Source organism: Molossus molossus, unplaced genomic scaffold, assembly GCF_014108415.1.
Source record: "Molossus molossus isolate mMolMol1 unplaced genomic scaffold, mMolMol1.p scaffold_m16_p_4, whole genome shotgun sequence".
NCBI lineage: Eukaryota > Metazoa > Chordata > Mammalia > Chiroptera > Molossidae > Molossus > Molossus molossus.
The window spans coordinates 46,019,104-46,029,265 of NW_023425377.1; the positions used below are offsets into that span (position 1 = coordinate 46,019,104).

The 10,162-nt window shown below is 45.5% G+C and overlaps 1 pseudogene; it reads left to right on the forward strand.

The window, feature by feature from the left end:
- Positions 1 to 7,030: 7,030 nt before the first annotated feature.
- LOC118615830 lies at positions 7,031 to 8,006 on the forward strand (annotated as a pseudogene).
- Positions 8,007 to 10,162: the final 2,156 nt, after the last annotated feature.

A 10,162-nucleotide genomic window follows, 5' to 3' on the forward strand; every position in this document is an offset into this window, starting at 1 on the left:
GTCAGTAACATTACCCAGTCCGGTGTGGTTTAGGATTTCAGTCCCTTGGTGTATCAAGGCCAACCAGAAGAATGGATTAGAGTGTGCATCCTGCTGAGGCTGTAGGTGGCTGTCCAGAGCAGCCTCATTGCGGAGGATGACGCTGGACACATGGCCCAGTTGTTCTATGGCTTCTGAGACGATGTGGGTATTAGTCCAAAAAATTTTCAGGGTACCTGATGGGTAAGCATCTCTGTGCCATCTATAGAGTTTTCCCTCTACCCCATTTACCCATCTCTGATCCCAGAAGTCCTTGGTAATGAGTTTAAAATCACTTGGCCTGATGAAATTTCTTTCACATGAGTGGTAGGGACAACCTCCATATGTCTCAGGCCACCATCAGCAGTAGTCTTGAGTCTGATCATGGATGAAGCAGACAGCAGAACTAACTGCATCAGGTAAACTTTTTATTTTAGATTGTGGGGCCATGATAGTTACTGCTGCCTGACAGCTGCCAGGCTGGCAGTCCCCTGTGGCTATGACATGAGTGGAAGTTGTCCCATTTTGTGTCCAGCTTTCTTGAATATAGAACCACCAGACATAGGCATTGATCCACTTAGTTGTGGTGAAGTTTCCCTGAGGGAGGGTCAGAAGGAGGAGGAGCCATAGGGGCTGGGTTCTGGGTAATCCAGAGGCAGATGGGGCCGAAGGGCTCACACCACCAGTGATCCTGGTGTGGAGCCAGTTTGAGGCGGAAAGCATGCTACCAGGGTGCCTGCCCAGGAGATTGGCTGCTGTGGGGGTGGTTAATTACTGTATGAGGTCCTATCCACCTGGGTTGTAAGGAGCCAGGCGGAAGTTCTTGTAGAAGGACACTGTCCCCTGGTTGGAGAGAAACTGTGGTCTGAGTGTCATTGCAGCTCCCCAAAGGTGGAAGGGTCTGGTTGGCATGTTCCCTTAAGGGATGTCAGAGCAGCGATAGGAAGAGGAGATAGGGGGCAAGAGGTGGGGGGTTAATGGGTAAACTGTGGTTAATAAGAAATGGTCTGCCATACACCAGTTCAAAAGGGCTGTCCGGTGGGGCCCCGTGGGGTAGCCCTAATCCTGGTGAGGGCTAAGGGAAGAAGGACTGGCCAGGAGAGTCTGGCCTCAGAGAGTTTGGTTAAGTGGTTTTTCAGGATGCTATGGGCCCGTTCAACTTTACCAGATGATTGGGGACAGTATGATACGTGGAGTTTCCAGGTGATGTTGAGGGAGTCCACTACCTGCTGAACCACCTGGGCAGTAAAGGCCAGCCTGTTGTCTGATTGGATCATGGCAGGCAGCCCAAATCATGGAATGATCTGGTCAATGAGGATAGAGGCAACGATGTTGGCTGTTTCCCAAGGGGTAGGAAAGGCCTCAATCCATCCTGAAAAGGTATCAACAAAGGTTAGGAGGTAGTGGAGTTTCTTGTGAGAAGGCATGTGAGTGAAATCAATCTGCCAATCTTGGCCTGGCTGATGTCCTCTCATTTAGTGGGTGGGAAAATGGGGGCGGAGACCCCCTCGCAGGGAGGTTTTGGAACAGATGGCACAGGCTGTGTGTATCTTTTCAATTGTCTGTTGGAGGCCTGGAAAGAAAAAGAGTGGTTGCAGAAACCGGTAAAGGGGAAACAGTGGGTGTCAGAGAGGAGGGCTGTAGCCTATTTTCTCGGCAGGGCAATTTTGTCTCCGAGAAATAACCATCCTTGGATAGTTTTCCTCCTTTCTGGAGGAGAGTTTCTTCTTCCTGAGGAGTATATGAGGGCTTGATGGGGGTGAAGAGAAACATGATAGGGGCAGGGGAAGTGCCCCCAGCGAGGCCCTGAGCTGTAGCATCTGCCCGAGCATTCCCTAGGGCAACAGGGTCTTGTGAGGTTTGATGTCCCCTGCAATGTACCACAGCCACCTCAGCAGGTAACAGGAGAGCGTCCAGGAGCTTAGAGATAAGGGTAGCATTTATTATGGGGGAGCCCTTGGTCGTGAGGAATCCCCATTCTTTCCAGAGTGCAGAGTGGCTACAGGTGATAAGAAAGGCATATTTAGAGTTGGTGTAAATGGTTACCCATTTCCCTTGGGCTAGAGTGAGTGCCCGTGCAAGGGCAGTGAGTTCTACCTTTTGGGAAGTGGTGCCGTCTGGTAGGCATTGGGCCTCTAGGGTGGAGGAGATGGTGACCACCGCGCAGGCCACCCGCCGCAGTCCTTGGGGCCCCAGGGTTGAACTCCCGTCCACACAGAGGACAAGGTCTGGGTCCTCTAGAGGGGAATCCGACAGCCCCTCATGAGGCCTGTTGAGAAAGTCTATTAGTTCAGTACAGGAGTGAGAAGGTTCTGGTAGCACAGCCGGAATTGGAAGTCAGGTGGCTGGGTTGAGCCGGGGGGAAGGTGAAAGAGTGATGGGAGGGTATCCAGGAAGGACCTAGCAGGGAAAGAGATTTATGTGAGAGAAGGTCAGTGAGTCTGTGTGACGAGAAAACAGATATAGGTTGGCATAGGGTCAGTGTAGTTGCTTCTTTTGCAAGTTCAGCTGTGGCACCTAACGCTCGAAGGCAGGGCTGGGAGAGGTACGCCACTGGGCGGTAGGTAGGTCCTATCGGTTGGGCCAGGACTCCTACCGCATTCCCATGTTCTTCGTCTGTGAAAACGTGAAAAGGGCGTCTGGAATCAGGCAGAGTGAGAGGAAGGGAAGAGATTAAAGTGTCCCGGAGGGTGGAGAAGGCCCTTTTTATGGCGCTGGGTGAGGTGAGAGGTCCTGCAGGGGCCTCTCTGGCTGCTGCATAGAGGAGCTTGGCCAGGAGGGCAAAATTAGGTATCCAGTGCCTAGAGAAACCGATCAAACCAGGGAAGGAGAAGATCTGTTCCACAGTCTTGGGTGGCTGGAGATTATGGAGGTCTTGGGTCCAGTCTAGAGTAAGGCCCCTGGTGTTAGGGGTTAGAGAAACACCTAGGTAAGTGACAGACTTGGTGTGAAGTTGGGCTTTAGCAGAGGAGACACGGTATCCCCTGGAGCCGAGGAAGTTAAGGAGAGTAGCAGTATGTTGTCTTGAGGCGGACAGTGAAGGGCTGCAAAGGAGGAGGTCATCTCCGTATTGAAGGAGGGTACTGGGCTCAAGTGAACAGGAAGCGAGATCCCACACCAGAGCCTGTCCAAATAGGTGTGAGCTGTCTCAAAACCCCTGTGGCAAGACAGTCCAGGTGAGTTGCTGAGCTATGTTGCTGTCCAGGTTGGTCCAGGTAAAGGCAAATAGGAAGTAATAATCCAGGTGAAGAGGAACAGTAAAGAAAGCATCTTTAAGGTCGAGGACAGTAAAGTGGGTGGTACCAGGGGGATGTGTGAAAGTAAGGTGTAAGGGTTGGAGACTACCAGATTGAGGGGGATAATTGCCTCATTTATCAAACGTAGGTTCTGGATGAGGCAGTAAGCCCCTGAGGGTTTTCAAACAGGAAGGATAGGGATATTGCAAGGTGAGTTGGTGGGAATCAGCAGACCCTGACTTAAGAGACAGGTAATTATAGGTTTGAGGTTCCAGTGGTGAGTCACCATAATGGGGAACTGGGGCCTCAATGGGTATTGTGAAGAGTCCTTCAGTTGAATTTGAATGGGAGTGTGGCGGGTGGTTATTATCAAGGTGTCCCAGGCTTGAGGGTTGACAACGTCTGGGGAGATAGGGGGTTTGAGAGAAGGAGGGTGGTCTGTGGTCGTGGGAGAGTCTTCGGTGAGGAGGGGTAAGAGAACATGAGAGTAAGTTGTCTGGAGTGATATCATTTGGATAGTAGCCCCAAGACTTTGTAATATGTCTCTGCCCAGGAGGGGCCCAGGGCAAGAGGGCATAACTAGGAAGGAGTGTGAAAACGGGTATCCGTCTAGACTGCACGACAGAGGTTGTGTGCCAAGAGGAAAGGAGGGTGTCTCATCAATTCCCATAATTGAGACCTGAGAAGGGACTAGAGGCCTGGAGTGTGATGGCAGAACAGAGAAGGTAGCCCCCATGTCAACCAGGAATGAGATGGACTTATCCGCTACCTGCAGCTTTACCCTGGGCTCAGCAAGTGTGATTGGGGTCCTTGAGTCTGGGATGCATCAGTCATCCAGGAGGCTGAGGAGCTCAAGTGATGGGCCGGTTTGGCCGGCCTGTCCTCTGTGTGGAGGCGCTAAGGATGAGCCTGTCACCTGGAGAGGGCAATCACTCCATCAGTGACCAGGCTGTTTACAGTCTGGGCATGGTTTTGTAGGTGGCCGTGGACATGGGCATTGACAGGCTCAGTGGCCTTCATTGCCACATTTGAAGCAGGCCCCTGGTGGGGTTCCCTTCGGCGGCCCAGAGACGTTACGTTCCTTAGGTCGGGCGCACCCTGTACCCTGCCCATGCTGGGCTGCTGGCCTCAGGGCTGCCCCTAGAGCCTGGGTTTGGAGGTTTACCTTCTGCTGCGTTCGGGCCTGACGAGTGGCCTCAGCCTTGTCCTCCTGGGAATTAAAGACTTTAAATGCCATGTTCAACAGGTCTCGGATAGGGGTCTGAGGGTCCTCTTCTGCCTTTTTAAGTTTCTTTCTAATATCTGGAGCTGACTGGGAGATAACATGAGTAGCTAAGACTGTGGCCCCTGCTGCTGAGGCAGGGTCCATTGGGTGTGGACAACCATAGTCTCAGTCAGATGGTTTAGGAATAGAGCTGGGTTCTCATCAGGTTCCTGCGTGACTTCTCTTAGTCTGTCGTAGTTAACTACCATTTGGGCTGCATTCTGCATGCCTGCCGAGAGGCATTGGACCATTTGGTCTTGCCTCCATCTACCGTTTTGCCCTGCTTGATAAGCCCAACTGGGGACTGCCTGAGTCCCGATGGGCATATGGTTGTCTGTAAGATGTACCTGTCAGCATGGGCTCCTGCCAGTGTTCGGATCTGATTGCGTTCATCGGGGGTGAGGGTAGAGGACATAATGACATAGAGATCGTGCCAGGTAAGATCATAAGCCTGAGTGAGATATCTGAACTCTTTAATAAAGACTTTGGGGTTGGTAGAATAAGATCCTAAATGCCTTTTGATAGTGGATAGATCGGAGAGAGAAAGGGGGACAAGGACCCGCAAAAGTCACTGTGCTCCCGCTACCTCACAGAGAGGACAGAGGAGGTCAGCTCCTTCCCGTGGGTCATGATGTGACCACGTGTGAGTGCTGACAGGAGGAGAGAGTGGAGGGTGGAGGAGGGTTAGAGGCGGATGGGGCAGGGTAAGGTGGAAGAGAGTTAGGAGTGGGGTCAGGCTGGATGGGAAGTGAAGACAGTTCCTCTGGAGGGTTGGCAAATGAGAGGTCAGGAGCGAAGGCTCTGCAGGGGGTGTCTTTAGTTAGGAGGACTTGTGCCGTGGAACAGGAGACATAGAGGTTAGGACGGGATTGCAAATACCAAAAAGCCTGAATGTATAGGATTTCCGACCATTTCCCATTTCTTTAGCAAAAGTTTTTTAAGTCAGTGAGTATGGTAAAATCGAAAGTCCCTTCAGGAGGCCATCTGGACTGGTTGTCCAGTGGGTATTTTGGCCAGGCCACAGTGCAGAAGAAGAACAGTTTCTTCTTTAGGGAGGGATCTATTTTTGAGATTTAAAATGAGACACCCTAGAGGTGTTTTTGGATCTGGTCGAGATTCCTGATTGCCCATGGTTGGCCTCAGTCCTGAAGTGATCAGAGATGAGAATTGGTGTCTGGTTACCAGACAGATGGATAGAGTGGTGGGGGGGGGGGAGAGGGCTTATAGGACATTTCCGTGGAACCCCACACACTCAGAACAGATAGGAGGTCCCTGATGCAGCTGCGATTACAGACAGGGAGCCCTGGAGGCGGAGGGAACTGAGGAGAGGCCAGAGGCAGGGGGACTTACCACACAGTGCGCCAAACTGGGTGGAAGGTCGGTGGTCCTTGGTCTTCCTCGGGAGGGAGAGGAGTGGCCCAGGCAGGCTCAGGCTCCTCCCAGGTTTCAGCATCAGATGTAAGATATCTCACTGAGGAAGAAAGAGAAATGGAGCCACAAAAGCGGTCAAGATATTGAAGCATCCCTGGGCGAGGTTTGCTGGTCCACATGGCAGGGGCCAGGGAAGTCACACTGTTATGGCCACCCAGGACAGTTTTATAGGGGGGGGGGGTTGAGGATCAAAGAGGGGATGTACTTGATTCTACATAACAAAGAGGGAAAGTATTTGATTGTGCTTTTGATGTCTCCAAGGGCCAGCTATTTCCCGGTCATGTGACTCCTCGGTCATGTGACTCCCCAGAGCTCGCAGACCTTACATTCAGCAATTCTCTTTTATTGTGTCTTTTCAAAACATTAAATTTATTTTTCAAAGAAGCAATAACTCTATATTTTTACTCACAAATTGGGATATTTGTATCATTTAATTATGTAATTATAATTACAAGTAGAAATACAACAGGTTTTGAAAAAACTCAACTCTTTGTAAGCATACAACTCAAGTGATAAGAAAGCATATTATAGAGGAGACTGTTAATCTCCAGTTTTAGGAAGGGAATGCTGAGTAGTTAAGTGGATGTTGATTTTAACCTCAGAGGAAGGGGAATGGTGGGTGGGAAAAGATAAACAAAGGAACTTATACCATTAAATAACGGTAACAGACAATAGTGTGGGGAAGGCAGGAGGGGGATGGGAGCAGGGAGGAGGGGATCTGTGGGGGGGGACATATGTAATACTTTCAACAATAAAGATAAAAATAAATAAATAAAATAATAAACAAAAACATAAAAAAGAAAACATAAACAAGATCGATGAACCTTTAGCCAAGCTCACCAAGAAACAGAGAGGACCCAAATAAGCAAAATTAGAAAGGAAAGAGAGGTAAAAACTGACACCACAGAAACACAAAGGATTGTTAAAAAATACCATGGGCGCCAGCGCCTGCTCCAGCTGCATGCGGCGGTGGTGGGGCAGAGCGGTGTGGAGTTGGAGCCAAGGGCCACACTGGTACCGTAGCCTCCCCGCTGAGAAGCCCTGGTTCCCACTGCCAGAAGGAGCGTCCAGCACCGACAAGATGGCGGGCAGGGAGCTGACCATGGACAGTCTCATGACCCGACTGCTGGAGGTACGAGGATGTCCTCCAGGAAAGATTGTGCAGATGACTGAAGCAGAAGTTCAGGGCTTATGTATCAAGTCCCACGAGATCTTTGTCAGCCAGCCTATTCTTTTGGAATTGGAAGCACCGCTGAAAATTTGTGGAGATATTCGTGGACAGTGTACAGATTTACTGTGATTATTTGAATATGGAGGCTTTGCACCAGAAGCCAACTATCTTTTCTTAGGAGATTATGTGGACAGAGCAAAGCAGTCTTTGGAAACCATTTGTTTGCTATTGGCTTATAAAATCAAATATCCAGAGAACTTCTTTCTCTTAAGAGGAAACCATGAGTGTGCTAGCATCAATCACATTTATGGATTCTATGATGAATGCAAACGAAGGTTTAATATTAAATTGTGGAAGACCTTCATTGATTGTTCAACTGTCTGCCTTAGCTGCCATTGTGGATGAGATCTGTTGTCATGGAGGGCTGTCACCAGGCCTTCAATCTATGGAGCAGATTTGGAGACTTATGAGACCCATTGATGTCCCTGAAACAAGTTTGCTCTGTGACTTGCTGTTGTCTGACCCAGAAAAGAATGTGCAAGGCTGGGGAGAAAATGATTGTGGTGTTTCCTTCACTTTTGAAGCTGATGTAGTCAGTAAATTTCTAAATCGTCATGATTTAGACTTGATTTGTTGAGCTCATCAGGTAGTGGAAGATGGATATGAATTTTTTGCTAAATGACAATTGATAACCCTATTTTCAGCCCCAAATTACTGTGGTGAATTTGATAATGCTGGTGGAATGATGAGTGTGGATGAAACTTGGATGTGTTCATTTCAGTTATTAAAACCATCTGAAAAGAAAGCTGATTACCAGTATGGTGGACTGAATTCAGGACCTCCCGTCACTCCACTTCAAATAGCTAATCTACTGAAGACAAGGTGAGGAAAAGAACTGTGTAAAGAAACCATCAGATTTGTTAAGGACATACTTCATAGTATATAAGTGTGCACTGTAAAATCATCTAGCCATTTGACACCCTTTATGGTGTCACACCTTTAACTTAAGGAAATTGGTAAAAAAAATCATAACTTTTTTTCTAATAGAAAGATGTGCTACACTGTATTGTAATAAGTATACTCTGTTATAATATTCAACAAAGTTAAATCCAAATTCAGAATTACCCATTAAAGTTACATCTTCACTTATCACAGATTTTAATGTTGAAAATTCAGCATCCCAATTAAACTAGATGTAATATTTAAACCAGATGAAAGCATGATGATCCATCTGTGTAATGTGGTTTTAGTGTTGCTTGGTTGTTTAATTATTTTGAGCTTGTTTTGTTTGTTTGTTTGTTTGTTTGTTTTTGCTGGAATAATGGCAAATATTTTAACCATGTTTCCCTAAACATTTTAAAAAGTGAAATATGGGACAAGTTTTAAGGACATTCATCAACTATTATTTTCTTTTGCTTATTTACTTATGAATCTATTTGACCTAACTAAAAAAAACTTATGCCTCATTACCATAAAAAGAAATTTTAGAGGTTGATATTTTTAAAAGTATGCAAACTGTCCAATCCAGTGATTTAATCAAACAGTTTGGGCAAACTTTACAGCCGATAGTAAATATTTTGCTTCATACAAAAATTGCCTCAGATTTTGATTTGTGCACTCTAATTTTTAACTGATTGATGCTTTATCGTGTAGTAGCATTTCATTTAATTTTAAGATAAGGCTCATATAGTATTACCCAACGAGTTGGTAATGTGGTTATGTGGTACCTTGGTTTTAGGTTTTAATTTGCATGGAATACCTTTTGGCATGCTTAACTTTCTGGTAACACTCTCACCTACATTGGTTTTGTTTTTGGGTTTTTGTTGTTGTCATTGTTTTTTGTTTTTAGGTCCACAAAACATGAGAATCCTTTTTGACAAGAATTGGAAAGCTGACACTACCTCTTTATCCCTGTGTGTACGAAGGACATATTTAAATGAATGATGGTCATTCGGACATTCTGTCAACTATGGGCAGTAGGTGCTTAACTGTCTAATATTGCCATGTGAATGTTGTATATAATTGTAAGGCTTACGTCACTAAAGATTTTTATTCTGATTTTTCATGATCAAAGTTCATATGATATTGTATAGACATGCTTTGTAGTGAACTATAGTAGCAATAGTTTCTGTACACAACCAAGGATTTTTTGTATTTCTTTTTCTGTTCTCTCTCTCTTTTTTAAGGGTTAGTGTTAACAAATGGCAAGAGTAGAAAAGTGAACATAAACATTTTATAAGGAAAACTTAGAGGACACAGATTTGTGGTTTTTAGATGCGATACTTCTGGATGTGATTCTAAGAACTTTTATTAAGTATTGTTAAATTTGTAAGCTTCATAGGGATAGACACCATATTTATAATGCCCTTCTATATATTCTGCCATAGATGTGAAATTCTTGACTTTAATATTGTCTTTTAAAATGTTAAATTGAGAATTCTATTAACTTACATTTTATGAATTGGTGTATTGTATTACTGCAAGAGATTTGATTTTCAGCACAATGCAACAATCTTTGAAATGCATATGTCTTTATTTCTGATTCCATTTTGTTTTAAAGCACATTTTAAATGTAGGTTTTTCATTTAGTAAAAGTTGTCTAATTGAAAAACAAAATACTATGAACAATTCTATGTCAACAAATTAGACCACTTAGGTGAAATGAACAAATTTCTAGAATTACACAGTCTCCCAAAACTGACTTGGGAAGAGACAGAAAACTTGAACAGATGAGTAACAACTAAGAAAATTGGTGATGTAATTTAAAAACTCCAAGCAAACAAAAGCTCAAGCCTGGATGGCTTCACAAGAGAATTTTACTTAACATTCAAAGAAGAACTGAAACACATTCTCCACAAACTATACCAAAAAATTCAAGAAGAAGGAAAACTTCCAAACTCTTTTTATGAGGCCAGCATAACCCTAATCCCAATACCAAATAAAGGTACTACAAAAAAAAAAACTACAGAACAAGATCCCTGATGAACATAGATGCCAAAATCCTTAACAAAATGTTAGCAAATAGGATCCAGCAATACATTA